Source organism: Phodopus roborovskii, unplaced genomic scaffold (assembly GCF_943737965.1).
Source record: "Phodopus roborovskii unplaced genomic scaffold, PHOROB, whole genome shotgun sequence".
Taxonomy (NCBI): Eukaryota; Metazoa; Chordata; class Mammalia; order Rodentia; family Cricetidae; genus Phodopus; species Phodopus roborovskii.
In genome coordinates, this window is record NW_026126517.1 from 37054234 (window position 1) to 37066779 (window position 12546).

At 47.8% G+C, this 12546-nt stretch overlaps 2 protein-coding genes across 2 annotated transcripts in view; one reads left to right on the top strand and one right to left on the bottom strand.

Annotated features, from left to right (window-relative positions):
• Thsd4 (thrombospondin type 1 domain containing 4) overlaps nt 1-7937 on the bottom strand; it is a 522646-nt gene extending 514709 nt beyond the window's left edge. The window contains exon 1 of the mRNA XM_051197674.1: nt 7792-7937. The gene's annotated coding sequence lies outside the window, so the exon portion shown is untranslated. The remainder of the gene's footprint in view (nt 1-7791) is intronic.
• The window catches only part of LOC127231843 (leukotriene A-4 hydrolase-like), an 820404-nt gene that overhangs the window by 626775 nt on the left and 181083 nt on the right, over nt 1-12546 (top strand).

Consider the following 12546-nt stretch of genomic DNA (forward strand, 5'->3'; position numbering starts at 1 on the left):
AAGGCACACATTGGTTTTTTTTTTTCTTTTAAAAGATTTGTTTTTAATTACATGGATGTGTGGCAATACACGCATGAGTGCAGGTGCTTGGAGAAGCCAAAATTGGAGGGTCCCCAGGAAGAACTGGAGTTATAGGCAGTTGGGAGTCACCACGTGGGGTCACCACAAACTGGGGTCCTCTGCCAAAGCAACACATGTTTTTAAGCACTGGGGATTTCTCCAGTGCCACCTGTCACAAGTCATAGACCCCAGTTGGTAAGGCTACTGGGAGGGGGCAGAACCTTAAGAGGTTGGGAGAAGCGGAATAAGAAAGGTCGCATGGGACTTAACCTTGCAGGAATATTGGGATCTGACCCTCTTATAATTCTCTTTGCTTCTTGGCTCCCATAAGATGAAAATCTTCCTCTACCATATATTCCTGCCATGATGTACTATGGTACCACCACAGACAAGAAACAATATGACCAAGAAACCATAAGACCTCTGAAGCCATGAGCCAAAACAAACCTTACAGTTGATAACCTCAGGTATTTTGTTACAGTTACAGAAAGCTAATACAGTGTCATAAGCAAACACTAGGCTATCTCCACTACTTTTTCTTATGTGTACAGATATTTTTGGTCCATTGTACAAGAGAGCAAACTGATTCTCAACTGATGCTATCCAAAGCCATTCTAGCAGTGGGGTCCACACATGGCATTGCTCCCTGGGGCCAAGCAGGGACTGGAAGAGGGTTAGGAGCATGCATGAATGGATGCACACCATGGTCCATATGGAATGAGTACGTGTGCAAGCATAATCTAGGAAGTTGCCAGCACCTTCCTTCAAGGAATCTCCATGAACACTGACCTAATTCCTTCCTGTGGAATTCAGAAAGTTCCCATCCCACAAAGAGTCTCCCTGCCTGCTAAACGATGAGTGTTGAGTTCCTCTAACCTGAGTCCTGAGGAAGGAACAAAACTAGTAAGAAGGAAGGAGTGGGTAGCTCATAAGCCCTCACATGGGCTTCCAGGAGCTTGCTGTCTATGGGGTTCTTGAGTATCATGGGTCACTATGTTGCCTGGGTATGATTTCCAAAGCAGAACATAAGATCAGAAATAGATACAGAAAAGCAAAATGGATGCCTTTTCTGGTGTGCTGATTTTTTAGATTAGGGAAGAACTAAAAGCAACCCAGCTCCTAAAAGGGTAGAGAGCGGCTATGGAGGTCATCATTATACTTAAGAAATGGGAATCCAAAAAGTTGAAAAGGGGTGCTGGAAAGGTAGCTCAGCAGTGAAAAGTGCTTGCTGGTGGTTCAGAGGACCTGAGTTCAGCTCCAAATACACATTCACAACTATCTGCAGCTCCGGGGGATCTGACACTGCCTTCTGGCCTCTACTGGCATCCACATCCACATGTGTGCACTCACACACAAACACACACAGAAATAAAAGCTAAAAAACTCTTCTTTTAACTGTTAAAGATGAGGAATAAGTACACAGACACGTTAGCCAAAAAGACAAGAGACAAGTGTATATCAGCTAAGTTACAACATGAGCTTGTACGGGGGGCTTGGAGACGGCTCAGTCAATAAAGTGCTTGCTGAATATGAGGAGCTGAGCTCACATTCCCCAGCACATGCATAAAAAACCAAGCGTGATGGCCCACCTCAGTAATACCAGTGCTGAGGATGCGGACACTGAAGGTGCCTGGGAATTGCTGGGTATTAGTAATCAGTGGGCCAGGTCGAGTGAAAGACCTTGTTTTCTGCTCTCTCTCTCTCTCTCTGTGTGTGTGTGTGTGTGTGTGTGTGTGTGTGTGTGTGTGTGTGTGTGTGTGTGTTCATGTGGGAGGAAGGAATTTCAATTGAAACAATGCCTCCATTGCAATAGCCTGTAGGCAAGTCTATGGAGTGTTGTGTTGACTAATGTTTGATGTGTGAGGGCCCAGCTCTCTGTAAGCAGTGCCAACCCTGGGCAGAGAGTCCTGGGAGGTATAAGAAAGCAAGCTGAGTGATCCAGTAAGTGGCACACCCTTGTGGCTTCTGCTTCAGTTCCTGCCTCCAGATGCCTGCTGTGAGTTCCTGCCCTGACTTCCTTCAGTGATGGACTGTGTGATCCATCAGGGTGTGCAAGCCAAATAAACCCTTTCCTCTCCAAGTTGCTTTTGTTTAACACAGCAACAGAAAGCAAACTAGGGCACCTCAAAAAATAAGGTGGGGGAGGCTACTTGAGGAAGACCCCTACCATCATACCCTGGCCTAACACACACACACACACACACACACACACACACACACACACACACACACACGAAAAAAACAGGTCAGTAGAGATAGCTAGTATACTATGCACATATGAGAGATGGAGTCCTGCTTTTGGATTTATTTGTTTCATTCACTAACTCATCTGTTTGTTCCCAGAGTACTCATTTGGGAGCAGGAGCCAGGTGGAACTCAAACGTCACTCTGCTGTACATTTGCTACAGGAGCCTCCACTATGTGTACTATGGAACAGGATAAGGTTTGGCTGACCTTAGAGCACCTATTCACACTGGTAAAGGCAGCACCTGATGTGGGGCTCTGTGCACAGCAGCTCCCTCCCTCTCAGCTGGAGAGGGTGCCTCTGCACTTGAAGCAGAGTAAAGGCCTGGGCCTGACTCCAGCATCACATGTGAAACAGGGGTAGACAAGAGTCTGTTTCGGATTCTCCATAAGCTGAAAGCTGCATTGCCAGTACACACTAGTAATGAGACTTCAGACCTTACCCTGCAGGGCTGGGGATGTATCTTAGTAGTAAAGCACTTGCCTGGCATGCCTGATCAGGTCATAGGTTCAATCCCCAGTACCACCAAATGAGAAGGAAACAAAACAGTAAGAACAAAAAATCTGCATCATGGCTCTACCTGGCACTCACTCCACAACTAGCAACAAGCTCTTCATAGCTCCCAGGAGACCTCACATCTATAGGGGGATTGGCCCTCCTACCAAACCTTAGGTAAGTGTAACTTATCAGCACCAATCCAGGATGAGGTGATGGGAGCTCAGGGAAGCCTGGAATAGGGGGCAGTGACTGGATTTGCATCCTGGCCAGATGGTCTCCACAACCCATGCCTTTGCAACCTTTTCTACTCTCATCCACTTGGCCTGGGCTCCCGGGTCACAGCAAAGCTAGCAATGAGCAGAGAGCAGAACTGGCTTAGGCCACCAGAGGTCCAGGCTGACATCACTATCCAGGTCAGCAGTATAGCTAACATGGAGGAAGAAAGCAAGAGCTGGAGGTCTAATCAAAAGGGCAGCAGGAGGCCATGGGACCAGCAACAGAGGGTGGAACCAGAATTTAAAGCATGCAAGGTCAGGGGTCAAACAAGCCAGATCAATCAAAGAGTTAAGTCACTTCACAGAAGGTGAGCCCTGGAGGAGGAGGTTTTAAGGGGATGGGTGAGAATAAAAGAACTAAGACTGACATGGCCTGGGTATGAGCCTGGGGCTGCTGGAAGCACTTTACAATGCCAAGAATGTCCCCTATGGTGTCTGCTGCACTATTAATGACACCCATTTTATAGGTGGGAAAATAACGCAGTGGTTAAGGACCTTGTTTGAAGCCTACAGTGTGCTGAGACCTAATCTGGGACTCAGAGCTGGTTCAGGAGAGCTGTCACCTTGTGTTCTACACACACATACACACACACACACACACACACACACACACACACACACACACACAGCTGACATAGGAGTGGACAGGGTTCCATTGTGGAGAGACAGTATCTAGCCTGGAGGCAAATGCCTTCTTTGTTTATCTTCCTGGAAATGACAGGCTGTTGGAAGAACTGTTTCAGGAGAAAAAAGCATGTTCGGTAACTGCAAATTTGCCACTTACTGATACCATCAGCAGCTTTCTAAGGAGACAAGTAGGTAGTCTCCCAGCAGTTGATGCAGCCCCAGGCAACGGAAATTAATCATCTCTTCTCATGATCTCGCCTCAAAGAAAATGATCACAGAGTCAAGGCCCACAACCATCCCCACAGTAGTCAGACGTGTGGCCGTTATCACTGACATAAATCAAAGGCAATGCCCAGCTTTTCATCAGATGCCTGAAGATAATTCCCCTGCCAGGACTCTGAGAGCCATAGCTAAAGGGTTAACATCTCATTTCCTCTTGTCTTTCAAGCCTTAATCCCCATCCTGAGCTGGGTACATTCCAGGCCCACCTGGAGCAGGTCAAGACCAGCCTCCAGCCCATGACTGGTCCTTCATTTCTCCTGGCAGGAGATTAGATGAGGCACCCATTAATCACTCATTACCTCTGTCTTCCCTGCTGGTCAGGCCTTGGGCAGCCTGCCAAGGGGCCTGGGAGGATGCTTGTGAGCTGTCCAGTGCCACCCTCCTGGGGACAAGACACAGAGGCACAAGCCTGGCTCAGGACTCCATGGACCACACCCAAGCAAAGGAAGAACACTGCCTATCTTCCGCCTAAGCTAGCTGCATGGCTCCCAAATCTACAGCTTAGCTGGAAGATTAGGGAAAGAAAGAGAAACAAACTACAAGTGGCCACTTTCCCCAAGACAACAATCACCAGGAGAAAAACTGCTGCCCACCTGCTGTTTGTGCCCGTTAGAGGACCCAGGGGGAAACTGGACAGGAAGTGGAGAGAAGACCGGATGCTGGTTGGATGGTTACCATAGTACAGCTGTGTGTTCAATGGCTGAGCTGGAGCACAGGGCAACAATTGTCAGTCCTTCAAACAGAACCTATGCCTGGGCTTCAAAACCATACCAGCCTCTAGGCCTCACTATTCCATTTTTATAAGATGGGGGTGGGAGGAGGGAAAATATAAAGAACTGTTAAGTGAGAATCTGTCATTGGTCAGCCACAACTCTAGGGAAGGAGAGTGGCTGTGGCTAGCCTGGCCTGGCCAGCCCTATTTGGAAGATTCCAGCCCATGCCATACCCTCACCAGCTTGAGGTTTTCATACCAAGGCATTCTGATCTTTCTTCTTAATGCTTGTTCAGACCATAGGTCAAAATGGCCAGGCTTAGATGCTTTCAGGGAGGGTGGCAAGAAGAAGGATGTGCTGTGCTTTTAAAGGCCTCTTTAACAACAACAACAAGTGGAGGGGGCGTAAGGACCCTCCTGAACTCACAACTGCCCACTACTCACCTCTTAAGGTCTGCTAAAAATTAAGTAAGTAAAAGTCAGGCATAGTGATACATGTTTAATACCAGTCCTGAGACAGGCAAACACAGGCATATGCCTGGGACTCAGACTGACACCCTATGGCCTGTGTGGCATACATGAGTGCATGAGTGCACACACACAGCTAAGCCCAGCATGGCAGCAATCACCCATAATCTCAGTGTTCCAGTACCTGACACAGGAGGATGACCAGCTCAAAGCCAGTCTGAGATACATGTTGAAGTCTTGTCAGGGAGAGAAAAACAGAGAAAGAGGGGGAGAGGGGGAGAGGGAGAGAGAGAGAAGGGGAGAGAGAGAGAGAATAACAAGCCATTTGTGATAGACTACATCACTATAGTCTCATCCCTGTCAAAAGGCAACCAACCTGGGCCTGAGGTTGTCAGAGCTATGTGTGCCCAAGTGTCAATTTCTCCCTCTTCTGCCCATGAGTCCTTGGTGTTCTGCTTACATGTGCACATGGATATTCATATTCATTCATCCATCCCCCCCCCCCCGTTGTTTCTTTACTTCCATTCTTTCTCCCTGGGTGGTCATTTCTTAGCTACACCCCTCTCAGCCCCAGGAGGGCAGTGATACCTTCTTGCTCTGGTAAGCCCCCAGCACTCCCTGGCACACAGCGGATGTTCAGAAGTATTTGCTGGAGGAAAATGAAATGGAAGAGAATACTGGGGAGCCATTGTGATTTCTTGCAAGGAGATGTGGTGAAGTCAGAATTTCAGCAATATTAATCTGTCAGCATGAAAGAAGATGGATTGCAATGAAGAGAGCCACCCAAGTCAGGAAGGGAAATTGTTACTGTAATTTGGACATGGTTTAAGGTAGGGGCAGGAAAATAATTTGAGATATCATGAAAGAATGTAGAAGGAAGGGGCTTTGTGATGAATGAGCTATGCATGTAGGGAACGGGATAAGGGTGCTGGGCGGGCACTTGAACATGATACCAACAGCCAATAGGGATAAAAGTGATGCCCCAGAGAACAGTGTGGAGGGCAGAGAAGGAAAGAGCCATACCCAGACTCTGTGGACAACAGACAAGATTGCTAGACCAAACCTTCAAGCCCTGACCTTCTTCCCAAACTGTATTTTGCCTTCCTTCGCCATGGCACAGAGGGTGAAGGCGAGGGGGCGAAGGCAGAACCAATGGCTCTCTGCCCTGTGCTGGGCATGGAGATCACAGAGTGAGCCAATGCAATCATTGTGTCAGTGGTGGCTCTTCACGTTCCCACCAGCCAAACTCATCCTTCAGGCTGGGCCTTTGGGAATCCCCTGCTCCAGTCCTGTAGAGGTTTATAGGAAAGCCCCAGGATTCTCATCTGCTCCCTCACACGAATTTTCAGAGTAGGGTTGCATTTGTCAAAGGAATTCAACTATGGTGCCAACAAAAATCTATAGGAATCGAGTAGGGCTACATTTAACTCACTTTTTTTTTTTTTTTTTTTTTTTTTTTTTAATGTTTGCTCCTTTGTACCCAGAGACCCAGTTAAGATTCTCTCAGGTCCAGCAACTGTGTCAGTCTCGCCTCTACCAGGTCAGAGACGTCAGTGATAGCAAAGATAACACAGTGGCCCTAAAAGGTGTGAGATCTCAGCTGATGTATGGCTGTCTCGGATGCAAAGAAACTCCTTGGCCTCCTGGGCTATTTCACTTACTCTAAATCCTAATGGACTTCAGCTCCCCAGATCCAAGGCTTCAGCTCACCTACTGCCTGCAAAAGGTGAGACACTGTCTGGTGAGGGGTGCACTTTAAACGGCACAGAAAGCTGGGGGGAACCACTTTAAAATCTCACTAGACCCATAATTCCACATGCTAAGTGGGTGCCTCAAAATCCCTCTTCCCAAGATACAATTGAAGCTATTTCCAAGAAAAAAATGAAACTTCATTTCCAGATCTCTCCCACTTCAAGGTGAGCAAGGTGGCCAAAAGCTAACTCTTCAATCATAGTAGGGCCACAGTTCTAGGAGCTGCACGTGATATATCCCAGGCTGACAGAAACACCAGGGCCGCTTGGGTTAGCAGCAATGACACTGGGTAGCAATGACTAACCTGACCTGGGAGGTCAGAGGCTTTCTAGAATCCAGAGTGGTGGAGGTCCCAGGCTGGGGCTCTGGGGGCGCTGACACTCCACCAGCTAAGCAAAGGGAAGCAAGCCTGGGGTACAAGTACAGCATGTGCAACTCAGGAATTCCCTCTGAGCTCAGCATATCTCAAGAGGGCCAGTTGGCTGCTTCCCTCACCCCTAGGTGGCCTGGCCCTAGAGTTAAAGGGTCAGGGGTGGAGAGTTAGGGCAGAGCAGACCTCCAGGAAACCCAGGAAACGGGAAGGGAGAGGGAAAGAAGAGGGAGGAGAAAGTGAAAAGGAAAGAAGAGGAAAAAGATGAAAGGAAGGGAATGAGGGATGGGAAAGGAGGGGAAGAAAAGTTCTTAGAAGAAGGGGAAATAAAGAGGAAGGGAAAGTGAAGAGGAGGGGGAAGTGGAAAAGAGGAAGGAAAGAGAAGGGAAGAGCAGGTACAACGTCCCTAGCTGCAGCAGGCTCCGACATACCCACGCGCGCCAGGCTGCGTGGCTGCCCGGGACTCCGGACCACAGCGGGCCGGGCTGTGCTATCTGCTCACCTGGCTGGTCCGGAGCTTCTGCCTCCTCAGCCCCGCGTGCTTCCCGAGCGCCGCCGCATGGACAGCCGCCCGCCCCGCACGGGCTCCCGCTGCGCCCCGGAGTGTCGGGTGCGCGGGCGGCAAGAGAGTGCCCAGCACAAGGCTCAGGCACAGAGTCTGCGGGCTGAGAGCGGCGCGGTCCGCGCGCCCTGCCCTCCCGCGCGGCCTCCCGCTGTCACCTCCAGCCGCCCCTGCCGCCCCCTGGCGGCCGCCTAAGGGAGAGCCGGCCCTGGCCCACCCCACCTCCCCAGGGATGAGGGGCCCTTTAAATCAGTGATCCTACTAGACCCTTGGGAACCTTGAGGAGGGACATCCACCAGGAGGGCGGTAGGGACAGAGGCTAGAGGACTGGAGGCTGGAGAGTGATGATCTTGGAACTTAGAGGGCCATGGACAGGGCTGGCCAAGACTGTCAATGGAAGAGCAAAGGTGAAGGCAGTGAGGACCAGAGCCTCAGAGTTAGAGGCTGCCTTCATCTTAGTGGCTTGTGGGAGGTTAAAGGGCAGCCTTGAGTATTGAAGAACAGCCACCAGATTGAGGCTGGTTTCCAGTGAAGCTCTCCTTTCTGGCTTCCAGGGTTAGAGGGAATCCCTAAGAGAAAAACTCCCAGAGAACCAGAACAACTCAGCATGCCTACTTGACTTAAAGTCTTCAGGCTGGGCCACAAGTGCCTTTGTCTGCTAAGCCACCTTGTCGGTTCCATTGCCAGTTTCTTGAGTCCAAACACAATGCTAAAACGTTTAAATTCAACCCAAGTGTCTAGAGCTGAGAGAAGGAATCAAGAAAATTTCTGTCCCTCCTTTTTCAGAGAGGGCAGGATGACCTTAAACAATTGAAGAGGCATTCGGGCACAGGAATAGCTCTCCCTTGATGTCAATCAGCCTGTTTGTTTATGGCTACCTCAAAAGCCTGCCTGCAGGGGAAGGGCAGGTGTACCTGTGTGCTAAGGTGGGCGGTGGCAGAATGCAGGCGCCCTACCTCAGAGCCAGGCTACATCAGACAGTGGGTGTGGTATGCTTTGTGGGAGCAGCAGAGGGGGTGGGGGGAATAGACAAGAAAGATATCCCACCAAGCAAAAAGAAAGCAAAAGGAGCGAGCAAGAGATGAGGCCAAAGAGGGAGAACCAATTTTGAGTGCCTGGCACCTGGGTACAGCAGGGGGTGGGGGGTGGCTGAGTCCAGCTGGTTCAAACTCGTACATTTTGATAAGAGGCACCTGATATGTGTGTAGTTAGAAGAATCCTGGTGTCTGGGGTCCAGATCAGGATCAAATAGAACTTCAAACTCTAATTCATTTCACCCATTTAAAACTGATAAGCAGGTGACAGCCCACACCTGCAATTTCCACCTTCAGAGGACAGGGCAGGAGGATCATACCCAGTTTGCAGCTAGCCTGGGCTACATGAAGTTATGTTTCAAATAGCAAAGACAATACAGCTGAGTTTAGTAATACAGCCTATAATCCCAGTTACTAGGAGACTAAGGTGGGGGGTGGGGGGAATGGAAGTTCAAATCCAATCTAGGAAATATAGTGAGATACTGTCGTAAAACCAAGAGTGTAAGCATGGCTTGGGGTGGAGGGCAGAACATCTGCCTGGCATGTATGAGGCCCTGGGTCTTTTACCCAGCACCAAGAGACACAAACAATTCTTAAAGGACAAGGGGTATTTATTAAACAGGATGCGGCAGGATAGCACAGGAGCAAAGGACAGGTTTCTTTATCACTTTACTTTTGAAAAAATGTTGGGTTTAAAGCTGCAAAGATAAAAAAGACAATAAATAATACCCTTATGCCCCTCCCCCTCCCCTTTTCTTCCCCTCCCCTTCTAATGTTACATGTCACATAACCAAAGTGCATTGTTAGTGACCAGACTCACCTGACCTAGGCTGGGTCTCCGGGACCGATTCTGATCTATTTAAGAAGTGTTCATTGTTCTGAAATATTTTGCTTGCATCACAGAACGTTCTCTTTACTCAGCCAAAACTAGTCAATGAGCTGGGGAGATAGTTCAGCATTTAAAAGTGCTTGCTGCTCTCTTCTAGAGACCAGAGCTCAGTTTCCAGCATTCATAGTGGGCAGGTCACAATCACCTGTGACTCCAGCTCTGAGGGATTTGACACCCTCTTCTGGCCTCTGTGGGCTCTGCCCACACATGGCAATCAATCATGCCGGCATACACATACACATAAACAAAAATATATCTTTAAAACAAACCCCAGTCATTATAAGCTGAGTTATTTACATAAGAGCACTTTAAATATTTGTACTAAAGTAGTAAGCTATGTATGTATTATGCATGCATGCATATATGTACATATGTATGTATGTATACACACTCCTCACTAAGGAGCCTGAGAATGCCTGAGAGGAAACAATGGCAGTATAGCACAGAGTCAAGTGGCTGGATATCCACTTGAGGGCAAAATCCGTGGTTAGCTGCTAGCATTTCAAGGTGGAAAGAAAACAGACATGTGCATAAACCCCTCACTTCAACCCCTCCTGTTGAGTCACTAGGATCCATCATGGTGCTTGTAAAGTTCTTTTCATTTTCCTGCTTGGAAACATATATACACTGTAAAGTCAAGACAGGCTTGTGCTCAGCAAAGGAATAACAGAGGCATGGTTCGAAGATTGAGCTTGTCCTCCTGACAGGATTTAGAGTCACCTAGGAGACATACCTTTAGTGTGTCTGTAAGGGGTTTAATTAAGGTAGGAAAACTCAACCCGGATGACTGCATGTGGGTAACACATTCCATTGGCTGGGGCTCCAGGCTAAACACAAAAGAGAGAGAAGACAACATTGGCACATTGATCCAGAATAAAGCCTTCCTTCTCAAAGTGGTCAGAGACAATAAAAACAACAATAAAGCCTCTTCAAGTGCCAGTAAACTTGTTGTTTTAAATCATTTCTTGAGGGCCCACAAGACAGTTCAGCAGGGAAGGTGCTCGCCATCAAGCCTGAAGAACTGAGTTCGATCCCCAGTGCCTACATGGTGGAAGCACTGACTGCTATGAGGTGTCCTCTGCCTTCCATAAACACTCTATGGTATATGTGGGCTCCCCTAACATAAATAAAAGGGTGCAATTAAAAATAAACTATCCATAACTATTTCAGCTTAAATTTTCTCTCCTGCTTGCCTCCTTAACTCATTTCCTTTCTTCCTCTTCCAGGGCTCAGGAATAGTAACTACATTCTGAGTCTGTGTCCTTGCCTATGGCTGGCTGCAACTTGACCTGTAACATGACTACAAGACAGACTAGAGACTAATTTGTCTGCAGCCAGTCTCTGGGATCACTGGGGTCAAGGCATTTAGATGGACTGTCAGGGGACTGTCAAGGATTCCCATGAAGTGTCCCAGAGGCTTCAGGAACACCTCGAATTATCTTGCTCTGACCTTTCTATTTCGATCACTCTCTCTTGCCCACATCCTGTCAGCAGAGATATGGAAGTGGCCTTACCTGGTACAGCACGACTTTCAGAATTCCAAACATTCCAATTATTTTTCTTTTTCCCTCTTTCAACCAGGAGGCAGCCTTCCATCTGAAGTTGCTTCTCACTAAGAGTAGTGATGCTGGAGGCAAGCAGGAAGGGCAAGATGAGCCAAGTGACACAAGAAGAGGGGACAGAAGGGCAAAGTTTGTTTTTTCAGAAAGAAGCAGCCTGGTGTATCCAGGGCTCAGAATGTAAGAGAAAAATGAGGGATATGAGGCAGAGGGTCAGCTGGGATGACTGGGAAACAGTTGCCAGGTAAATAATCACTAGATAACTACAACAGCTAGGACCTTCTTCCATCCGAACCAATAGAAGCTGCAGGCTGGGGCCGGAGTCCCTGCTGTCCTGGATGATGAATTAGAGAGCCTTCCAGTGAAGAAGTGGGAACAGCTTGAAGTGGTAGCTGCCAAGCAACAAATAGAGACATATATAGTTTTAAATAATGGAAGAAGCTGTTCTGTGCTAGCCCATTCCATGTCAGTGATGCTTATGAGCATTTCTGAATGTTGTGTCATTTTCAGACAAAAGAAAATTAATCCCAGTGGGGATGGCACTAAGCCCCTTTGGTTTTTTGGTTTGTTTGTTTGTTTTTTGTTTTTGTTTTGAATTACATTGAATATTCAATGTAATTAAAAAAAAATCATTCCACAATTCTCTTGTAATGAAAATACTCAAAACAAAATATAAGAAATCCATCATTATAAAGGAATGTTGTTTGCCTTCCCCTGCTTCCTGAGAGACTCTCCTAATAAGGCCTCATCCTTCACCCACTGCACAGTGCCTCTTGTACCTTCTGTGGTCAGTACTGCAAACCCCCAAGACAACTAGAAGGATGACAGAGCTCCACCAGCAAGCAGCTGCTGTGTTTGAAGCTAACCAACTTAACATTGCTGCAAATTATCACCTCGGACTCACTGGCAATTTCCCTCTTTGGCAAACTGGTTGGTGTTCTTGTTGAAGGGATGATGTTTAGTCAAGTGTGTGAGATTCAGCAAAGCCAGCAGGCACTGGCCAGGTGCAGCTTATATAGGAAAAAACCATAGACCAGGAAGACAAATGGAGTCTGAGTTGATGATTTCACTTTACCTCAATCACCTCTATCCCACCTGACTTCCAAAGACCACCTACTGTGGTCAACGGTGACACCTCACTAGATTTGACTGCCCTGGTGTAAATGTTATTTTTTGTGTGCAGCTAATTTTTGTGTTTTTGTTTACACGTGTG